Genomic DNA, 24,688 nt, shown 5'->3' on the forward strand with positions numbered 1-24,688 from the left:
GAAAATGTAAATTTTGTGGCCTTGTGTGATTTATGATGTTGAAATATAGAAAATCAAGACACACAAAATCAAATTTAGATTAAAGTTGGTTTCTAAAAGAATATTTCATATCAGCATAAATTTTTTAAATTTTTAAATAAGGTAAAGGATATTAGCTATTGGATTTTTCTAATAATTCTATTGCTCTTCGTTAGAGGTATCCGCCGGTTACATAGTTTTGCAACTTGTCGATGTATAATATAAGTATTTGATTGATTATTTTTAAAATAAAAACGGTTCGTTTTGTACTATTCTTTTTAAGTTACACTTCCTAATAAAAATCCCTTGCTAAAGACGAGGTAGAGTTTTTGTATGTCAAATTTAGGGTTTTAATACAAAAGGTGTTGATTGAATTGCAAATCAAAATTTATAATTAAAATAAGTTTCAATTCGTGAACGTCATATAGAGTCGTAAAATGCAATGTCTCAAGCCTAGGGTAAATTAAGGGTAAATTCCGCCGGAGGCGAGCCAAATTTCTAACTTGCTTTTAACACCTTTTGAAGTCAATTATTTCCCAATACCACGGTTATAATTTTACTTTGAAAAAAATCTCCATGGTGGGGGGGGGGGAGGGGTTTAACCCCTAAAACCCCTCCCGTTCGCACGGCCTTGCTCTTGTGCATCAAAAGTTTAAAGGTAGATGGGACACCAAACTGACGTAGTCAGAAAAATTATTGTTTTTACCAGTTTTTTTTTATTTACAAAAACATACGATTTTCACCCTTCTAAGAAGAAGGGGTAAGTTGCAACAAGCTCTGTAATTAATGAAAAATCAAATGAAGACGATTGAAAATTTATAATTTTTGATACATTTGTGATGTCATAAAGCATAAAGCACCAATTGTAGTAATTTTTGGTTTTGTTCGAAATAAATTATATAGTTTTTCTTTTTCTTTTTTATTCAAAAATGTTTTTAAGAAAAAAATGTTAATCTGCTGCATACATTTAGGGGTAAAAAATATTACAAAATATTTCATTAGCTTAAATCATGGAAATAAATCTTAGGATGGTTGAAATTTGATTGTTAACAAACACATAATGCAAAACAATCATATACCAGCATATGGAGACGCGATTTGTGAGGTTTAGTTCTGATTTGCATTTTGTTGCATTTTGCCCCAGGTAGTAAACTGAATTATAAATTTTTATTTTAAAAAATTTGGTGATTGTTCGAAAAATATTTATACACCAACAGTGTTGGTACATACCAATGGGATCGACTTTCTAAAGCTTATCTAACTAAAATTATGTGGATTGGCAATTTTTTAGTAAAATAACGCAATTTATCAATGTTTGGCATGGTATCTCTATGAAATTTCCGAAAATAGACGTCCCAAATTTCATCAGTTAAACAACATTGATTTCAAACAATAATTATCGAAGAGAAAAGTAAAAAAAATGAAAAAAAAACTTCACGGGTCTCTCAAGAACGCTTCAAGGGCCAAGCGTTGCACATCCGAATTGGTAAAATTATAAAAAAAAATCCATTTTCATTATTCAAATTATGAATAGTTACATTTTAAATCGTTGTCGAGAAATTTGGAATAGTTACTTGAATAATATGTTTTAAAGTAAAGTTCTCCGTTTCAAATTCAAACTTAATTAGTTATTTCGATCGAAAATTTTGCATTATTTTTGGAATTTGATAAATTCCACAAGTTTGTTTTAATGAAAATAAATAAATAAGTTTAAGGCAAAAAAAATAATTTTTCCTATTTTCTCCCTATTTCAATTTCAACAAACATGCTATAAACAACTTTAAAAACTCTCAGCATGCCCCATTTACTTCTGCAAGGGCATGCACATAAATACCCCATTCTTACACTCAGAGGAAATTTTGTTAAAAATTTCATAAGACACGTCTAATGAACCGCTTTTTTGCGTCCAAATTACTTTTTCATAAGAGTTGTCTTTAAATTCTTTAAATTTTCATACGAAGTTCTTTTTAAAAATAGATGAAGCGACATTATAGAAAACATCAAGACCACATTTATTCTATCAGTCATTTTTTTAACGTCATACTGACCAGTTGTTGAGCCATTAGTTTTTCTTAAAGTTAAAAGTGATTTTGTCATTCTAAATGGTAGGTTTATTTTTTGCGAACGTCCAAATTAGGCCGGAACAAATTTCAAATCCTTCTTTTGTCACATCACATGGTGAAAAGGTGGGGTATATTAAAAAATAAAGCAAAAAACTAATAAATTGCAATAAATAGCAAGAAAGCTTGTTTGCTACAAAATTGCATTCAATATCATTACACAAAACCTATACATCAAGTTTTTTTTTTTCATCGCAAATTCAATGCAATCAAGGAAACAATAAACAAATTGGAAGAGAAGAGAGGCACTAAAGTTTTTTAAGATGTCGAGATGGTCGAAATGCAATGAATTCGGTATTAGATCGTGTTTTGATTCGAGTAATGTTTTTATAATTATTAAGGACCCTACTCTTCTTAAATTGAGTGAGAGAGGAAGATAAGAAGAGTGTCTCATACATTTTTGTCAAATATCTATAAAACAAGTTATACGAAAGAAACCAACTTTAGAAGGGAAGGGTTCTTGGGATGGAGCAATGATTCTATACTAATTCGGGGACTCTCCAGTGGGAGGATAGATAGGGGGGCTCTCATGCTTTCTTCAAATAACTCGAGAATTGGTCGAGCAAATTTCGCATAGAAGGGATTAGGCTACGAGGAACGTTTTCTTGATTACTAAACAGGGAGACTCTCATAATATTATTTTTCATGATTTGGAAAGTGATTAAGCATATGGAACCCAATTTGGCTCGGGAGAGGAATTTTATACACGTGAAACATTTATTGTAGCAGATTTAAGGAGCTTTTAAATAAATAAGTCTTTTTTTTATTTTGTAGCGACCAACCACACTCCCCCACACAAACAGGCTCAATTGAGCCCCCTGGTAATGGACGCTACTGTTCTCAGCACGTCTGGCAGCAAAACAAAGAAACTTAAACGCGAACAAAATTTTAATCATGCTGAAAACACAAAAGTTTATTATTTAGTGCGAGGAAATGTATGCTATAACTAAACAAGATAACGATAAGGAACTCAATGGAAGAAAATTTCCTTTAAAGAGATCCATTTTTTAATAAGGTTAGCTAATCATATATTATGCTTGATTAGCTTAAGTTTACTTATTAATAGTGAAAAGTACGACAAAAGAAAACTACGATGCTACAAAAACAAACAAAATTTTATTTAAAAAACTGGTAGTTGATCGACTTTTTTAACGATTCTTTATTTCAGTAGGTAAGGCGTTGTATATTGTAGGTCCTATAAAAGAAATTCATTTTTGCCCTAAAGATGTCATGGATCGGCTTCGTTGCAAGTAATTATTTTGACGAGTATTGTGGGTTCTTAATCCCGTAGTAAAATTAAGGTTTTGGTTATTGCTACTCGAGTGTATATTATCATGAACATACAGTTGCGTTCAAAAAAGAATGAAATTGCATGAAGCTGCGCACTCACTTCCAACTTTGACAAGCTACCATTTCTCTCTAGGTTGATATTTTTTCGTGAAATTTTCACACAATCTAGTTCAACTATCCAACTAATGATTTACGAAATTTGAAGTCTTTATAATGTACAGAACAAAATAAAAAAAAATGCTTGAAAATATCCAACTCGTAAAAAAGGTTTCTTTATACAAACTAGCATGTCGAAAGACTATGGATTTTGAGCTAAGAAGGTATAGCTCATAACTTAAAATAACCTAATTTCATGTTAAAACCAATTCACATTGTTAATTGGTATATGATTTTTTTTTGTTTCGATTATAGTCGTTTTATTATCTTTATGGCATTCGCGACTTTATCAACGTTACAGTTGGCGGATCGTTATTGAGAAACTTATCCGGTACAACTGTGTTCGATGTTTACTCTTGGGCTCGAACTCGCGGACATCGGTTCAGGAGACAATAGACTTGCCAACTGAGCTTTATCACAAGCCCAATTGGTAAATGACAAAAAACACACTTGGTATGTTTATTGGATCTTTGGATTATTTATGCTTGTTCGTTTTCGAAGGTTACCAAAAATACGAAAATTAACATAGGAATCCTTGGGAAATTAGGGTATAATGGTCACACAAAGCAAAATGGACACTTTCAGATCTGACAAAACTGTTTGTTTTAAGGTCATCTTTTTTTTTTAATAACACCTTCTTTTTGAGCTTTTCTCTATATACTACCATACTTGAGCTTCGCCGCTGCTTTAGAAAAAAAAGCAGCATCGATTCTAATAACGTTTATGAACAAATCCAATGGTGAAATGTTCCTGACAGCACTATCAGTTATCACAGATTCCACGATCAGAGTTCACCGTAATGTCATTTATAAATTTATCATTCATCTTTTTAGTATAAAATTTTTACTTAGTTCATATGTTTCAATCACATGGAAGCTAAAGGCTATTGAAATAATGATAATAGTTTTACATTCAATGAAATTAGCTTTTGTGAATTATTTGAGGGCTCAGCTCTATGGAGCCACTAGGAAGCATTTTTTTTATTAATTTGATATATCTACCATTTCAGTTCGAAGAAACCTATGAGAAGTAAAACCCCATTTTTCTGTCGCCAAACAACTGGATTGACAATAACTCGTTCATAATTTAGATCTAGATATTTTTAATGATTTATTAATATGATTGATTGCTTCTAATAAACTTTGAAAGTGAAATGTAGTAATAGACGATAACATTAAAATTCTGCCCAAATACCAAAACTATTGATATTAAGTGGCAACCGATATTAAAAGTTCTTATTTGTATTTAAACTAGAGAAACTTGACAAACAAAATTATCATTGATGAATTGAAAAAAATGGCACGTATCCCTAAAATCTTAACATGTTTGTTTTGGTAAGCTCCAGATTTCTTTTGTGTGGAAAAAAGAAAAAGAAAAAAAATTCGTGGTACCACGTACCCTGAAACAAGACCTAATTGCGCGATATCCCCCAACTGGCACCAATCCAAAAACTTCATCAGTATTCCTCGCGAGTGCATACGACCAAATCCAACCTAATAACGGTGCCACAATCATAAAGTGGCGTCGTCGTGTTACTGTCATTGCAGTTAAGTCTCATTACTGGCCTTACAAAAACAACACAATCAATCATTGTGGAGCACACTGGATGGAGCTAAGTAGAAAAAACAAAAAACACCAAAGAAAAAACAACATGATTAAATCTTCGCCTGTCGGGGGCTCCAGAGAGAGAGAGAGAGAGAATGTGCGATGGCCGTGGTGGTTTTGAAATCATGAAACAGAACCAACAACGAAAGAACGACGACATGAGCCCGATCTCGCCCATATGCTGCTGTGCATATTCGGTGTGAAGCGTTACAATATTCAATATGGCACCTCATTTTCATATGGTCGTAAATGCGAGGGAGAATCAAAGAAGGGATTGAGGTTGAACGAGCCTGACTCGGTACAACTGCATGGGAACCAGTTGGTTTCTGCTCAACGTGGGCTGCTACAAGTCCAGAGAACCTGATGAAGTCATTCATTCAGCCAACCAACGCGAAAGTGACGCAACCCTTTACCAACGTTTGCTGAAAAGTGGAGCAATTTAAAAAATAATGATCAAAAAATGATGGAAGCCGACTTGATTGGTGCAGATTTATTTGAAAAAAAGCAAAAAAAAAATATCTTGAACTTTTTTCACTTTAAACGATGGATTTTTTTGAAACTCTATTCCGTTTTAAATCGAACATTTATTTTAATTCAGTTTTCGAATCAAAATGCCTTTATTTTGAATGGTTTTTAAGAAAAAAATACTCGCTGCTGTCTTGAAAGGATAAATGTGAGAAAAAATAATAAATGATTTGCAATAGCTTGCGTTACCATCATTCAAAATCTGTGATAAACATATGTTAAACAGATTTTCAGTAAATTTTATAAGCAAACATAGATTTCTAGGACGTTTTACTCTATGGAGCCACAATTAAATATTATGCATGCAGAAAAAATCCAAAATATGAGCGCTAATAATCATAGCAGCTTTGCCTACAAGCAACACGTCGCATACGTCGCGACGTTGAAAATAATAACGACGCACCGCAAGTTTCCTAGGATACTTGGAGCATGCCTAAGGAAAATGTACAGAAAATAAAATAAACAATGTTCGAGTACTACAGTGCGAATTCCCTTTTTGGGAGTTATTTAACCAACCGGAAACAATACGTCCAAATAAACCAGTCAACCAGTGATATATGTAACTTGTCTGTTGGAGTTCCTCAAGGCAGCAATCTAGGGCCTCTTTTGTTCATCCTCTATGTAAACGATCTGCAAAAATTACATTTACATGGTAAACCCAGACTGTTTGCTGACGATACTTCACTGTCCTACGAGCACACCGATGTTGGAACGATAATTTCCCAGATATCGACTGATTTAGAAAAACTTCAGGAATATTTTGATGCAAACCTCCTCTCGCTCAACCTGGATAAGACAAAATATGTCATCTTTAGATCCACGAATCGACCTTCTGAGAGCCACAATCAGCTGAAAGTTGGAACCACAATTATTGAACAAGTTAAAACTTTCAAATACCTAGGCCTAAAGTTCGACGAGCAGATTAGATGGAACGCGCATATAGATGGCCTTAGAAATGAACTAAGTGCCATACACAGCATCATATGGAAGATTTCGAGATTCGTTCCTTCTAAACAACTAACCTGTGTGTATCATGCATTTGTGCAATCCAAGTTACAATACATGGTCTCGATTTAGGGAGCTGCTAGGAAAAGCTACATCAGATCTCTTCAAGCCATGCAGAACCGATGCTTAAAAGCAGTTTATAAACGGCCAAGACTTTTCTCCTCCCACGATCTATACCAAGAAGCCTCGCACTCGATACTACCAATAGCCGCTTTAAGAGAACTTCAAAGTGTGATTCAGATCCACAACAAACTGTACAATCCGCTTTTCCATCACAACCAACAAATCCAGAATCTGAACCACAGATTTCCAACACGCTCAAGAGGAAATATAGCAACTAGGAGAGCCAACACGGAGAAAATGAAAAGATCGCCTGAATACTACAGCAGAATGAAGTACAATAATCTCCCAGCATTCCTGAAACATGTAACGAACAAAGCTAGTTTCAAGCGTCAAGTCAAAATCCACCTGAAAACCAACCTTACAAGCTTCCTGAACTAAAGTAAAGCAAAACTAATTAAGTTGTGAACCAGCTCGAACTAGTTCCCTTAACAGAGAGCAATCTCACTGGGGACTTAAAAAAAAATCAAATTCCTCACTTGGAAAATATCTGCCACTAATCGCCACAATACAAATTTTCTGTATACTCCCTCTCCGCTAGCCACCACCCGCCACCACCAGCCACCAAATCGCCCCACCAAACCGCCACGAAGCCGCCACCAATTACCACCACCAAGCAAGAAATGTGAAAATTGTTATAGTGAAGAAAAGAAATTATGTGCGATCGAAATATTGTAAATTATGAAAAGAAGAAACAAAAAAAAATAATAAATAGTGAGGAGGTTTTATGCCTTCGGGAGCATGGTCTTCCATTTTTTAAATAAGATCAACTCCCGGGGGCTTTTCCCTGCTCTTAAAAAAAAAAAAAAAAAAAATCGTCTAATGGACTGAAAAAAGAAAAACAAACCTGCGAATGACAGAAATCTCGCTAGTAAAAAAGCGTCGCTAGTCCTACTGTCGCTATTCGGTTTTGGTGCTATACACATAATATTACTTAAAGAGTTCAATGTAAACAGTATGAAATGAGAGATTCACAAGAGAATCAGATTCTTCGTAGCCAAACAAAATGCACGAAGCGTTTTCTTTTGATCAAAATGTATGTTAAAAAAAAACCTCAAAATTGTTTGATAAAATTGAGAAACACTCGTTTTTAAAACACAGAACTTAAACTATTGATTTAATGATTGCTTCTTCAAGACTATTTTTGAAGATGTAAAAGAAACTGAAAACATGTATTTTCAACCGAAAGCAGCGTTTCTAAATTTGAAGTGGCTCCAGAGAGTAAAATGTCTATTTTGAATTTTGGCAAGAAACGAGGTTAAAAAAAGACAAAAATGACAAAAAATGAGAGAAAAGACAAAAATGACAAAAATGACAAAAATGACAAAAATGACAAAAATGACAAAAATGACAAAAATGACAAAAATGACAAAAATGACAAAAATGACAAAAATGACAAAAATGACAAAAATGACAAAAATGACAAAAATGACAAAAATGACAAAAATGACAAAAATGACAAAAATGACAAAAATGACAAAAATGACAAAAATGACAAAAATGACAAAAATGACAAAAATGACAAAAATGACAAAAATGACAAAAATGACAAAAATGACAAAAATGACAAAAATGACAAAAATGACAAAAATGACAAAAATGACAAAAATGACAAAAATGACAAAAATGACAAAAATGACAAAAATGACAAAAATGACAAAAATGACAAAAATGACAAAAATGACAAAAATGACAAAAATGACAAAAATGACAAAAATGACAAAAATGACAAAAATGACAAAAATGACAAAAATGACAAAAATGACAAAAATGACAAAAATGACAAAAATGACAAAAATGACAAAAATGACAAAAATGACAAAAATGACAAAAATGACAAAAATGACAAAAATGACAAAAATGACAAAAATGACAAAAATGACAAAAATGACAAAAATGACAAAAATGACAAAAATGACAAAAATGACAAAAATGACAAAAATGACAAAAATGACAAAAATGACAAAAATGACAAAAATGACAAAAATGACAAAAATGACAAAAATGACAAAAATGACAAAAATGACAAAAATGACAAAAATGACAAAAATGACAAAAATGACAAAAATGACAAAAATGACAAAAATGACAAAAATGACAAAAATGACAAAAATGACAAAAATGACAAAAATGACAAAAATGACAAAAATGACAAAAATGACAAAAATGACAAAAATGACAAAAATGACAAAAATGACAAAAATGACAAAAATGACAAAAATGACAAAAATGACAAAAATGACAAAAATGACAAAAATGACAAAAATGACAAAAATGACAAAAATGACAAAAATGACAAAAATGACAAAAATGACAAAAATGACAAAAATGACAAAAATGACAAAAATGACAAAAATGACAAAAATGACAAAAATGACAAAAATGACAAAAATGACAAAAATGACAAAAATGACAAAAATGACAAAAATGACAAAAATGACAAAAATGACAATAATGACAAAAATGACAAAAATGACAAAAATGACAAAAATGACAAAAATGACAAAAATGGCAAAAATGGCAAAAATGACAAAAATGACAAAAATGACAAAAAATGACACAAATGGCACAAATGGCAAAAATGACAAAAATGGTAAAAATGACAAAAAATGACAAAAATGACAAAATTCTTTTTTTTTAAATGCATAAATTTCAAAAAATTAAATTTCAAATATAAGAAAAAAATCCAGTTGGAAGTTTTTTAGGTGCAAAGGGTCACAAGGCAAAGATTGAGTGTCTATTTTTTATCAGTTCCTACTAGGCGTCCCTCCATATGAATACTGTGTATGTTCTCGAGAGTTTTTCCTGCAAATTTCCCAAGGATTTGCATAACAATGCACTTTACCGGCTGCTGTTTGGCCGTTTGGCAGACTAGCTAGCTGGCTAGCTGGACAGGCTAGTTTTCTGGTTCGTCGTTTGGCAAACTCTCTCGTTAGTGGTCGCCAACACAACTAGTGAGCGTTACTTATACCCACGCTTCTCAGCGAAATCATGTTTTCTTCACTGGTTGCTTCTTTTTAGGAAAAAAAATCTTAGGAAAAAATGAAAAGGAAAATCCATAATTATCATATATATGCCTATATAACAAAGCAGACGAAAGAATTGGGGAAATACTTTCAGGAATATTTTTTTACCAAATTTTTTTTAGCAATACGTTTCACACTTAGTGCAAAAATTCATCAGTGGCTTCAATCGAAAATCATCGAAAATCAAAACCTTTAATTAAATAAGGAAAAACTTTTAAGGAAGTGTTTCCAGAATCAGCTTAGTTGAGTGAACTCAATTTTAATAAAATGAATAATTCAGCTGTTCGGAGCAGCAAAACTCTGGATTAAAACCTCCTCATTGAGGTTTCTAAAATGAACATTCGTTATAAATCAAAAATTATTTTAAAACATTTCTCAATAATAGTAAAGGTATATCAAGACTCTTTTCCTGAAGGTATTAGGGAGCTTATTAAACATTAATTTAAGAGCCAATAGTGATTTCTGTCTGAGTTGAAAAAAAATGCAGCCTGTCGTCGTTATCTCCGACGAAAAACTTTTTTTCGATTCATCCGGAGTTCAATTCACATACGGATACGGAGGTTTCAGAGATTGTGAAACAGAAGTTTTTTTTACCAAGAATTCCTTCAGAGTCATGGTATTTGGAGCGGTTTTTTTTTTTCGAATGGATTGAAGATGCCTCCTGTTAACAAAAAAGCTGGAGTAAAAGTTGATACTAAAATCTACATCGACATTTTGGGGAACCAGGAGCTTTCGTGGATTCAGGTAAACCTCGTAAAATTAAGAGAATCATAAAAAAAAATCTTATTCCAGATTTTAATAAGTTTTTGTCGTCAGGATTCTAATTCAACACTCAATAAGAAAACCAGATTACAACTGAATAGATAACTGATTGTCTTTAGAATTAGATGTGAATTAGAAGAAAAAAAAACTAGAATTCTTATTCCAGATGCAGTTCATTTCTTGAAGTCAGCTCAGTTTTCGAAGCAAGTTTAAGCTAATAAGTGCAGGATTTTTTTTTAATACAATGAACAGAGATTGAAAAAAGACGTGTTACATCTCGACATCCACTGAAGCTGATATTACATGAAGAGATTAATCACACTATTTTTTTTTTTTTTTTGGTACTTAATTGATTGGTTTTATCGGTGAAAAGCATGCTTTTTAGAGATAAAATCTTTAGATTATGAAATTTTCACATAGATGAAATAAAAGTTAGAAGAAATGAAATATGGTGAAAATGACATATTTGAAATAAATTACATATTTGAAATAAATATTTTTATAATTTGGTTACCAGTCTAGCCTAAAATGCATCAAAATGCATTTATTTCGTTTCCATATGCTGGAATACGATTGTTTTGCTTCACGCGTTTGTTAATTTGAAAATTTCATCCATCCAAACATAAATGTTAATGATTTCAGCTAGAAGATTTTTGGAGGAATTTTTCACCGTTAAATGTATGCTGCCTTATGATATTTCTTCAAAAATATTATTGACAGAAAAATGTAAAATTTAATTCGAGCAATACCAAAAACTACTGCAATTGGTGCGTTATGACATCAAAAATATATCAAAAACTATAAATTTTAAATTTTTTTCATTTAATTTTTAATTATAAAGAAAGTTTGTTGAAAATTTAGCCCTTTTCTGAGTAGGGTGAAAGCGCATTTTTTTACTATATTGTAAATATTTTTATTGACAACGTCAATTTGATGGCCCATCAACCTTTAAACTTTTGATGTACAAGTGGTATAACTATCTGTGTTCACAAAACTTTCAGAAGCCATTGAAGTTGAAAAGTGTTGCATGATGCCCCAGTGACATTCAGTAATTCGGTTAAAACACAACTTTATATTTGTGTTTTTTATCTACAAACTGCGTTTGATTAAAAATTATTCAAAATTTCGATATTAAATAAACCTTTGAAATTATAAATTTGCGATCTCTTGTGACTTGAATTCTTCGAAGAAAAAGTCATCTTGGTTTTCATCATGGTTGTAAGACTCTTCAAAGGGCTGAATCTGAACACAAATTTTTTATATTAATTGTGAATATTAATTAATTCTGAACCTTAAATCAAAATTTAAATTGAGAATCTGTTTTCGAATCTCAATCTGATACTTGATCTTATTTCATCAGTTCACAATGAAAAACGTGTGCCAAATAGTGAAATTTGATTCAAAGCCCTCAACCATGAATATCAGGGTCCCAGAGCCCCTATGATTTGAGTTTTTTTATGCTATCGCAGAGAATACAAAGCATTTTAAATGTGTAAAAGAACTGAAGATGAAGTATACTGAAGTTTAGTATACTGTCATCAAATAGCCGTGTTGTCTGCATAGTCCCTCCATAGTCTGTCCCTCAAAGCCAAAAGGAGTATAAGTGACAAAATGATCGATTGAAAAAAAAAACAGAATAAGGATTTAATGTTTAATACACAGAATCATTGAAAATAGTAAAAAAAGAAATCCAAATGAGTATAAACTAAGATCTTGAGTTCTCAAAATTAAAAAAAAAAACATAAAACTGAACTTCAATAACTGAAAAAAAAAACACAAGATATGAAAATCTCAATTTGAATCTGGTAAAAGAAAAGATTAAAAACATACAAATATTAGTGTAAAGAGAATCACTCATGGATATTAGAAATTCAACAAAGAGATAATTTTGATGATAATTTGAGAATGATTTTTTGGAATACGATATGCTGAATGATCAGTGGATGATAAAATTTTGGTTAAATCAGTTGACAATGTTTCATTGTGAATTTCAAGTCTAAGACAGAACTTGGGATGGAAATTCAATAAAGAAACTATGTACTGTCAATTGGTCCAATTTGACCAACTTCATTTTTTATTTTAGTTTTTATTTTCAAAAATAGGGAGGGTAAGGGGTTTAGAATTTATAAACCACCGGAAATTTCAATAATAATGATTGAAAAGTGAAAAGTTATAACAACACCCAATATGAACCCGGATATTGCCCGAGGTAAAATTTTGGAATGTTTATCATAAAGCTTCTCTTTCTTAGCACAGTGAATCAGTTGTGGCTAAGTAAGCGGCAATTATAGTGCAGAAACCATTACTTGGAAAGGTAACGTAATAATAAACATAATTATTGTGTAGGACGTTTGAATGTAATGAAAATGAGAAGATGTTTTTCTTTATTTTACCTGTTCTGAACAGAATATCCTGACTGAGAAGTTTTGAAAAAATCGAAATTGAGGTGTTTAGCCTCATATTCTTCTTATTTTTTTCGATTTTTTAAATTCTTTTAATTATTTTTTTCCAGATTTTGGGTGGAAAATTTTGGAATTCATTACCAAGATTTCGATTTTCTTATGCAAAATGCGGGAGAACTCCTTTACTGCTTACTTAAGGGGGCCCCCTTAACTTATATATGAAATAAAAAACTATTCTAGATATAATTTGACGGGGCGGGGAGCAATCGCCCCTTATTCCGGTTTTGAAGAATATTTAAATTGAATTCTGAAGTTTTGGGTTTAATTTTAATTCATCATTTGCAGTATTTATTTGTAATCCTTGTTAACCTGTTTGAAATGTGAGCTAAGAATGAGCTTATTTTTAAATTCAGCATTAGAATTGAGCTTGAGATTTCAAGAACACACAAGTTCGATTTCTAAAACCTTATTGCAATGATTTTCCTTGCTCTTTCCTTCCTTAACCAACAATGACCTTTATTTCTCGTAATTTTGCTAAATTTCCACTTATATATTGATAAAAATACCACGTCTATATAATACTGGAGACAAATGAGTTGTTGCAGCTAATAAAATTGTCTAGTGTTAGTTAGTCTTTAGTTATTATTTTCATATCTAAACATACCTTCATTACATATTTTATTACTCTAGATTAAGGAGTGTATCCTATAAAAATGCAACACTTTGTTTTGTGAATAATTTTTGAATGCCTTGACGGATATTGATGGAATTGATTATCTGGTAATGCAATGTTGATATCTGCAAATTTTTTGTGATGTTCTGTCAATAGGTTTTTGAGATAGCATTCAATGAAGAAATTTATTGACTTTAATTTTTGGGCCACACGTGTACCATCTATAATGCATGCTATGAGCCTTTCATTTTTCAAATCAAGGCTATTTTAAATTACGTATTCTGTTGCCTGAAATTTGACTTTCAAAATAACTCAAAATTTTGAATTTGGCCGAAATTATAACAAATTTAGCCGATCCGGCACAAAAACAACATATTTGACTTTTTATCACTGCACCAGCGTTTTTTCTAATGGCACAATTCCAGTCCCAACTTGAACATAGGATAAACTTTGTGGGACTTATTGAAGAGCTTTACATAAAAAACGGTCGCATTTGGAGGCTGATTTTTTTGTGTTTTAAGCCATTCATCGTGTCAATCGTTATGAAAGACTGAGTTATTTGCAGTTTCCACAGAAAGTTAGCCTCCTCAAGCATAAGACATTAAAATTTTCAATTTTTCTCTTAAATTGTTTATCTTCGGAACATCCTGGCGAGACTTGTCAACGAAAAGCTTCTGGTTGGAATTCTGCCAGATGACCGCTATAGAGTTAGTTTTGCTGTCCATTACGATTTTTTTCAAAATATCTCCCCACATGCAGTCCAAATATTTTGCGCACAATTTGACCACCGTATATTGTTTATTTTACTGGTGGGCAATTATCCTACTATGTAGAAATGAAGCCAGGACTATTTATAAGTCAGGTAGACAAAAAATTTGACTTTTTTATCACTTCCTCCATTCATACTTTCGGATTGAGCTTGAAAAAACCTCTCACATTCCTCTTACTTAATGGAATCAAATATCTCAACTTATTTTTGAATGTTAGCTTGTAATTGAATCCTCTAGGACAGGGGTTTTCAGATTGTGCTCCGTGAAGCACTTGGTGCTCCGCGAAGCTTTTGAAAGTGCTCCGCGACATCCGCAACGAAAATCATAAACCATCATTGAACACACTTATAAGGTATACGGACGATAGTATTGGCGAAAAATTGGCCTCAGCCATAACCTCAAATTTTGATTTGCTGGCGGCCTCACCAGTGATGCTAGGTGCGTTATTAAACTAATTATAATATTTCTGAATTTATAAAATTTTTTAACTAGACAGATAGACAGTTGTTATTTCGTTCAGATAAATGATGCTTCTAATTTCACATTCGAATAGAAATCTACGGGAAAATTGCAAATTCTCAGTACCCATGAAAAGGTTTTCTAATAACAATGCAATTAAAAAAAATACAATCATTTTCCAAATATCAATGCACTTGGCACCCCTGAACACCCAACCAAAAATCAAAACACGAACATCTGTGTATCGCTTTTCCACAGGGCGAATTTTTCGATATTAGTACCGGAAAATTGCGTTTAACGTGCGCCCTTCTCAAAAATCGATTCTATTCTCCCATGGTTTGAGGTTAGGGCTGAGGCCTCTTGCTAAGGTGGTGTTCGTGTAGAACTGTCAATATATCCTAATAATTGTGTTGTAAGGACTTAAGCGCGTGCGACAGAAACAGAAACAAGTTGTTGACAAACAACGTCAACAAGCTTAGTGTTGAGTTTGGATTGGTTGTTTTTAAATTCCAGTTAAAAAAAATTTGGATTGGAATTACCATGGATCGCTGGTTAAAAAAACAGAACATTTGCCAAACCAATGGTTCCGGCAACACTACGCCAACTCAACGAAAAGGCTATTCTTGCGTCGTACTTAGTGAGCTTTCTCGGCGAATTTTTGACATGGCTCAGGATGTTGAAAGCATTTTAGTTTCTCGATTGAGAACTTCAAAATTCGCCATGCAGCTTGACGAATTCACAGATGTATCAGGACTAGCAATTCAGATGGTGTTTTTCGCTATCAAGGTTCTTAATGATTCGAAGAAGATTTGTTGCTTTACAAACTGTTAGCAACTTCATCAATGGGGGCTGAAATTTTCAAGCAGATCGATGATTATGTAACGGACAACTATATTCCATGGGGATATTTACCAAAAAGCTAACTCTCAAAACAGAAACATAAGTTTTAGTTTAAATACACATCAATACAGATTTTTTCTTTCTCGATGCCTATACGTATTTGAAAAAAAAAATTATCTGGCAACCCTGCTGAGGTGTGGGCTTTAAAGTCAGAAACTTATAATTCGATATCCTATGCTCCCGAAAAACTTAACCTGATTACATCAAACAAAGTATTTTTGAATCTTGATGACATATTTTCGTATTTCTTATGTGTCATACTGTACTTTTGGTTTTCTTTTATGTACACATTATATTTGTGGGGATTTGATTCTCGAATTAAAAGTCGACCGTTTAGCATACAAGACAAAGTAAGACTGTTTTATTGTTCTCTCGTTTGAAATCTATTCAGGCGAAAGCTCGGCAATGCAAGTCCGAGAATTCCGCCACATAACTCCCCCCAGTTACACCAGAAATCTAATTCTATGACCGGATGGGGTAACTTTAGTTTTAGTATCAGTTAATGGGTAATTACTAATATTATCATCACATAAAATTGCAGGCTTCAGTCGATCTATCGTAATTCGTTGACGCTTCCCGTTGATTAACAAATCCATGAACTTGTCACCTCGGTTTAGGACTTGATAAGGGCCCTCGTATGGTCGCTGCAATGGCCGTTTCACCGAATCAACCCTCACGAAAACGTGAGAAGCTAGATTATTTAGCTAGATCTCGCTGAACAAAAACGGCAGGCTTGGAATGATGAGCAGGTCCATGTGGTTTCAAATCCTGCATAACTTTGCGAAACTGGATTACAAAATCTTCTTGAGAAATTTCGGGAACTTTTTCAAAATATTCTCCAGGCAATCTTAAAGATTGTCCGTAAACCAAATCCGCAACGGAGCAGCCGAGATCTTCTCTGTAGGCAGAACGTAAACCAAGTAAGATGAGTGGAAGACGGTTGACCCAGTGCGTTGCATCCACTGCCATAATAGCTGCTTTTAATGTCCTATGGAAACGCTCGACAAGGCCATTTGCTTGTGGATGGTATGCAGTCGTTCGGACATGTTGAAAACCATTAATACCTGCTAGCTCTCGAAACAGTTTCGATTCAAACTGTCTCCCTTGGTCCGTTGTGATTCGCTCCGGCACACCAAAGCGAGAAATCCAAGATGAACAAAGCGCGCGTGCCACAGTTTCAGCGGTCATATCCGCCAATGGTACAGCCTCGGGCCATCGTGTGAACCTGTCAACGATGGTGAGAAGGTAGCGTTGACCATTAGATGGAGGTAACGGCCCAACTAAATCCACATGAATATGTCGAAAACGCACTTTAGGTAAATCAAAAGATTGCAAAGCTGCACGAGTATGGCGATGAACTTTAGACTTCTGGCACGCCAAGCAACTTTCTACAAAATTCTTCACATCTTTATTCATTGAACTCCAAACGAATCGATCCGAAAGAAGTTTCCGAGTCGCTCGAATTCCGCGGTGTGCTATGCCATGTAAGAACTGTAATACACTTCTTCGATGTTGTGCTGGAACGTATGGTCGAACCTTTCCATCGACAGACACATCACAATAGATTGGTTTAGACGCTAAGGTGGTTTGTCGCAGCAGCAATTTCAGCGATGTCTTTTCAGAAAGCAATTTTAGCAGTTCAGGATCATTAGCTTGATCACAAGCTATTTGCTCATAATCGAGGGGTGAAGGAGCTGAAATGGTCGAAACCCGTGATAAAGCATCAGCTACCACATTATTACTTCCGCTAATATGTCTTATGTCAGTCGTAAAACAAGAAATATACTCCAAATATCTTTGCTCATGAGGCAAACGACTATTAGTGTGTGAGCTCATAGCGTACGTGAGAGGTTTGTGGTCAGTGAAGATAATGAATTTCCTACCTTCAAGCATAAAACGGAAGTATTGTACTGCCTTTTTTGCTGCTGTCAACTCGCGGCCAAACGTAGAATACTTTTGCTGGGTTCGAGAAAACTTTTCCGAGTAGAAACCCAGTGGCTTCCACAATGATCCATCCAATTGCTGTAACGCGGCTCCTACAGCGGTATTCGAAGCGTCGACCATGAGAGCGAGCGGCATCCTAGCATCTGGATAGTGTAACAATGTAGCAGCTGACAATGATTGCTTACACTGTAGAAACGCTGATCGAGCCGGATCGGTCCACTCTAATTTTCTCATATCATTTTTCTTGTTCCCTGGGATCAAAGTACGGAGTGACAACTGCACATCGGAGGCGTGAGGAATGAACCGCTTGTAGCAATTCAATAGGGCCAAAAACCGACGTAAATCCTTCACAGTTGACGGTTCCGGGAACTCTTTAACAGCTCTAACACGTTCTGGCAAAGGGAGCACTCCTTCATTACTGATGGTATAACCAAGAAATTCGACGCTTGTTTGTGCAAACTTACTTTTAGCTGTGTTTATCACCAAACCGAAACTTTTGAGGCGATCAAACACTTTTCGCACATGCAGCAGGTGTTCTTCCATCGATGTCGATGCGATGCAAATATCGTCGATATAGACCACTACGAACTCAAAATCCCCCAGCAGCTGGTGCATGAACCGTTGGAAGGTTTGCCCAGCATTGCAAAGGCCAAATTGCATACGCGGGAACTCAAACAGCCCGAAAGGAGTGATGACTGCCGTTTTTTCGATGTCCTCTTCGTTGACAGGAATTTGATGATAAGCACGAATCATATCCAGCGTCGTAAAAACAGACTTTCCCTTGAATGCATACAAAAGGTCATGAATATGCGGAACGGGATATCTGTCGGGAATAGTCACCTTGTTTAGCGCTCGATAATCGCCAACAAAGCGCCAGTTTCCATCTTTCTTCGGAACACAATGAAGGGGACTCGCCCAGCTGCTGCTGGAAGGACGGGCGATACCAAGATCGCACATGATCTTAAATTCAGCTTTAGCAGCTTCGAGTTTTTCAGGAGATAAACGACGAACTTTGAATGCCACGGACGGACCTTTTGTTTGTATGAAATGTTTCACGTTATGTTTTGTTTCGCTTAACATTGAATTTGGCACTGTGATTTCACGAAATTCCAGAAGAAGGTCTCGAAACGGATGATTTACTCCAACTGTTGTCACACCAAAAACAAGAGCAGATGTAATTGCACCACACACTTGAAGTCCAGTTTTTTCATCCATTAGTCGATGGTTTTTTAGATCGACTAAAAGTCCGAAGTTAGCCAAAAAGTCTGCACCAATAATCGCCATTTTAACGTTGGCGGTAAGAAAATTCCAACAGAACGTACGTCGCAGACCGAGATCTGTGTTGATGAATTTAGAGCCATACGTCAAATCCGGTGTCAATTAAAAACTTGTGTTTACTCGAACGATCATAAATCACAAGACGGCGACTTTTGCGAAAATCGCTCACCTCCGCCGATTCAGGTGAACGAAATATTAGTTTTTTGAAAACTCACAAGGGTCACGACATCGTGAGGCACGATTACCATACTTTTTATGATACCAACATAATTCACGGTCAGATTTTGAATTTGACCGGCTTCGAGAAGCTGAACGGGTTTTCATACGTCGAACTTCTGCCGACAGCAACGTTATTTGTTCTTGCAAATCCATAAGCGACGAATCATTAACAGAAGCCACATCCTGTTTCGTTGATGAAGAAGAACTTGTCGCAATAGCTGACACGTTTTGTGTGCTCTCCATCATTTTATCGGCCATTGCCGCTATTTTGTCGATATCACCATCACTGATGACGAGAACAGCTTTCACATGAGGCGGCAATCTTTGAAGGAACAACATCTTTAGCAAATCATCAGTGACTTTGAGGTTAGCCGCTAACTCCCTCATTCTGGCCAGCAAATGAGTAGGTCGCATGTCACCGAGATCAGTGGAACCAAGCAGTTGCTCCAATTTCCCTTCGGCTGAAACTTCGAAACGGGAAATGAGCCGTTCCTTAACAGCGATATATTTATCGTGCTCCGGAGGATGGGCCACTTAATCGGATATATGGCATATAACATTTTGATCAATTTTTGCCACGATGTGGTAGAACTTTGTGTGGTCTCGTACAACATTAGCTAAAGCAAATTGGGCTTCGGCTTGTGCGAACCACATAGCAGGATCAGAACGCCAAAATTCTGGTAATTTCACAGCCACCGAAGCCGTACGATGTGGCTGCTCCTCCTGCTCGTTATCCGACATTTTATATTTTTTCGCGTCGGGGTCACCAATGTGGGGATTTGATTCTCGAATTAAAAGTCGACCGTTTAGCATACAAGACAAAGTAAGACTGTTTTATTGTTCTCTCGTTTGAAATCTATTCAGGCGAAAGCTCGGCAATGCAAGTCCGAGAATTCCGCCACATATTTTTAGATAATTTTAGGAAAATTTCATCAATTTTACTGACGCATCAATTTCATAAACTTATTCTCAAAATACAGTTTTTCATGTTTTTTTTTTTTCAAGTACAGTCTTTATGAAAAAGCATTTTTTTTTTTTTGGGTAACTATCATTTTTTTTTTGGTTAGTATAAATGTTCTTTCCATAAGTTCACTTGAAAATATTTTGACACAACAAAAACTAGCTTGGTTGCAATTCATTCATTAGCTCAATAAATTTACAAATGTCGCGTCGTGACGAAACACCCGAATGAATGCCAACGACGAAATGGATGTCCCAGCAGAACAAATCCTGCCAGGATGTATGAAGATCCTTGGCTGGCACCATATGCATGCGACAACCTTCGGCAGCAGTAGGTAGGAGTAGGTGCACATTTCAGATAGTTCACAACAGCGAAAAGAGAGCGGACAAAAAATTCCTTTTAGAATCTCCAATCCCAATCGACGTCGGCGTCGCCGTCTACGTCGTCGGAACCAAACAGACAGGAGGACCACCAGCCGGTTAGCGCCGACAATGTGCATTCATTTATCCGTCACGTAGAAACGTAGGAATTGAGTCCCTGGTCATGACACTAATGGGACCTCTGCCTTATAAAACGTACATTTTCCACATTGCCTCTGCCGTCTGTCCCCGTTTGGTGGCATTTCGGAAAAACGATGTCCTCAGAGGTTCGGTGGATCCTTCACTCAGGGGCACTTGGCGAAAATCCCGCACGACAAAACCCCAGGATACCTATCTTTACGACGGTCGTGTTCCGAACGACTATGTGGCATGTAAAAGATCAATCCGTAATTTATAGGTTTTCATTTTATTGGCATTTTTTGTTGCCCTGCAACCCTGTGTTCTGGTACACCTCGTTCTTTGCATTCTGGTGAGAGTTTCTTTTTCTTTTGACTATTTTTTGAGTGGGAAGAAGGGAGTTTTGTATCGCCAGTCATCCCAACATAGGTACACACACTGTCTCCGAAACAGGTCGTTCATTTTCTTGGATGCACATCGATGCGCTTGACTTGGTGGGGTAAGAAAATAGTTTACTGGATTTTTTCCTTGCTCGTTTCACATTTCACTTCAGTTGGCAGTTTCGTCGCTATATTACATGACATACTGTGACTGCAGATAACTTTGATCTGTTTTGATTAGTTTGTAAAAATCCCAATAAATTGCGAGCAGTTGCAAAATTATTTATTTAGTAACTTGAAGGTCTAGCACGAATTTGAACCGAGAACTTGTGTAACAATTACACAAGGCAACAAAATTTACAATTTTCCAAGGTGCAAAGAACTTATGTAAAAACTGATTCAAAGCATAGTTCATTTTAAATCTTGTTGAAAACGCCTGGTTCAGTGGTGTAATAGAGTAAATCATTTTTCGTTTTGTTCGTCAAGTCTTTAAATAACTACGTATAACATAAACGATATCTATTTACATTAATAGACTGAAATGATATCCTCACTTATGAATGTTCTCAATTATGTGTGGTGCACTCAGAATATTTGGAAATACTGATGCTTTACCACGAACCTAATTTGAGTTGTTTGGCTTCATAGTTCATATACCAAATCGCTCCTAGTGATCGGATCTGGAATGTTCTGACAATAGGTACTTTATTTTGGAATTTTTCTTCTATTAGAGCAAACGCACCAATACGGGAGTATACGCGGCCCGATTTTACTCATTTCAGCGGACCGATTTTGGTATACACACTCTGTCGCGCACCGGGCGGAAGCATTATTATTTTTAAATTGAGCACTGCACTGAGAAAACTGTGACAGAAAATCTTAAATTAAATTCAAACTGATCGAGTAAATTTTCGGAGTCGATGGTTTATTCGCTTTGATTTCGATTATTAACATTATTATTAATAATTATTATAATTTAATGCATGGCGATTGTTGGCGGTTATTTGACGGGTTAACTGCTATCCGTTACGGGACGTTAAAGTCGACAGCTGGTTGAACATGCCATACAGCAGCAACAGGGCCAAGCAGCTTCGAGCGACCAGCAACCGGGTCCGGTGGTGGATGCAGCAAGGACTTCTGTGCAGTAGCAGCAGGAATCATCCGAAAGTCAGCGGAACTTGCGCGAAATATGCCACCTGCTGTGGAGTTCCACCATCAAGCAGGAGGTTTTCCGCCACTGGTTTCAAGACTTCAGCTTCAGTGGGTCGGACTCGTTTGCCCTGGTGCAGCGCAGCAAGGAGGATTTTATGCGTCATTGCCCCGTTTTAAACCTCTTCTGTTAAAGATACTGCTCATGGACCTGGCTAGATGGTGAAGTTTTAAATATATTCTATCTGCTGCGTACTTTTTCAAGCTGTACGGAGGGTAGAAAAATTTTAAATTTTTGCTTAATAAACAGTTTTTTCACTTACCTTCATCGCTTACGTTGTTGTTACTCGATGCTGGTCAATTGCAAGTTCAAAATTGCACCGTTCAAAATCATGCTAATTCCGACGACCCACTCGGCTGCAAAGAACAAACCCTGGGCCACCGATTCCGAAGGCCTAAATTTTCACCTTTTTCAACCCAGCACAGAATACTTCCAGAAATGGCTCAATATAATCTTCGACTCATTTCCGATCCCCCCTCGAACAAAATTCCGTCCGCACTTTCGACCGAATCAAAAGAAGAGCCCCAATTGCTCAATTAATTAGCTAATTGTTATTCAAAATTACAAAATTTCAATATTAAATGTCAACAAACTCTGCACGCTCAACGTTCGTTTGTTTAACTTACAGCCTTAAATGGTAGATTTTTTTCAGTGCATGTTTGCTCTCGCCCCTTTCTAGTGAGCAAATTTGGTGATTTTGTCGGTCCCGACGGCAACGGCCCTATTTTTCTCACCCTCGTGCTAACCCCCGGTGCGGTATGAAAGTGATCAAACGCGTGAGCATTTTCACTATACTCGCGATTGCTGCGGATGCCCTTAGTGCTTAAAATTCCGTTGCGACTTGTTTAGCTCCAAAAAAATACACGTGATGGAAGCCGCGAAACAAAAATTAATTTTGGACACCCACGTCAAAAACCCGGCGCGGTATGGTTAAAAAACCGTGTGCATACTATCAAACTGCATTTAAAGGTGTTGAGAACGATCAAGGCGAACGCAGGACAGTCGGACTATGACATGGCCAAGAAATTCAATGCCGACCGGTGCACCGTCAGAAGGATTCGTCTGTACGAAGAAATACGATCTGATCGAGCCAATAAGCAACCAAACCGAACATTGAAGCGGAATGTTGCAGCCAAAGGACGTGCCCGAAAGTTATACATCAAGGTTCTAACGCAGTACGATATATGCATCCTCATGGATGACCAAACGTACGTGAATATGAATTTTTGGCAGCTTCCTGGCCAAAAATTTTATAAAGCCACTGGTCGGGGTCCCCGCCAAGTTCAAATTCGTTTTTGCCGATAAGTTTGCAAGAAAGTGTTTGATCTGGCAAGGTATTTGCAGCTGCGGACGAAAACCTCGGTTTTTGTGACAAACAAGACCATGGACTCCGAGATCTACAAGGAGGAGTGCCTGAGAAAACCTCTGAAATTTTGGACATTTGGACAATTTCAAAATGGTGTTGTTCAGTAAATCGATTCAGGAGTTTTGATTTTATAACCTAAACAGTAATCCGGGTCTATATGACCCTAACCGGTTTATTTTCCTTATTGTGCTGCCCTTTTGAAACAAAACTTTAATTTAGAATTAAAGATAATTTTTATAGCACTTTTGTAAAATGAAATCGATGCCGTTGACCGTGGCCTAGAGGATAGCGTTTTACTCTTCTAAGCCAGAGGTCATGAGATCCAGTCTCGGTCACGGCAAACATAGTACTCTTTTTGTGGGCTGGTGGTGTTAGCATTAGTAAGATGCTAGCCATTATATCCTTGAAAGATTAACGCTTTAGATTTATGTAGAATTTAGATGTCTTTAAAGAAACATGAAGTTTCACTGAGATCCTATATGTGTGTGTTCGTTCTTTATTAAAAAAAAAGTTTTTTAAATCTTTCTGCAGTAATGTCAAAAATACTTGTTATAATTTTCCAATTTCTGAAAACTGTAGATTTTAAGATCATGCATTATCTGCATCTAAATATTATTCTTTAATTCAGTGAATTTTAATAAACAACATCAGAATCAGATTTTTTCCTTAATGTAGGTTTGATAGTTAAACTTTCTAAAACTTCAAAAACTTAAACAGCAATATTCTCGAATAAAGTCAGGTTGCTCATACGACGTAATCAAAACAAACTTAAGAAATATCTGATTGATTCTCGACAAAATATAATTCTATAAATTTCAACAATACATATAATAGGTTGTAAAATCAATTGTGTATATTTCTTTCCTTTCGATTATAGTCGTTTAACCATCTTCATGTCATTCGCGACTTATATCAACGATGCAGTTGGTGGAGAGTCATTGAAAAACTTATCCGGTACAACTGATATCGATGTTTACTCTTGGGTTTGAACTCACGGACATC

The sequence above is a fragment of the Uranotaenia lowii genome, chromosome 2 (genome assembly GCF_029784155.1).
Source record: "Uranotaenia lowii strain MFRU-FL chromosome 2, ASM2978415v1, whole genome shotgun sequence".
In the NCBI taxonomy this organism is placed as follows: domain Eukaryota; kingdom Metazoa; phylum Arthropoda; class Insecta; order Diptera; family Culicidae; genus Uranotaenia; species Uranotaenia lowii.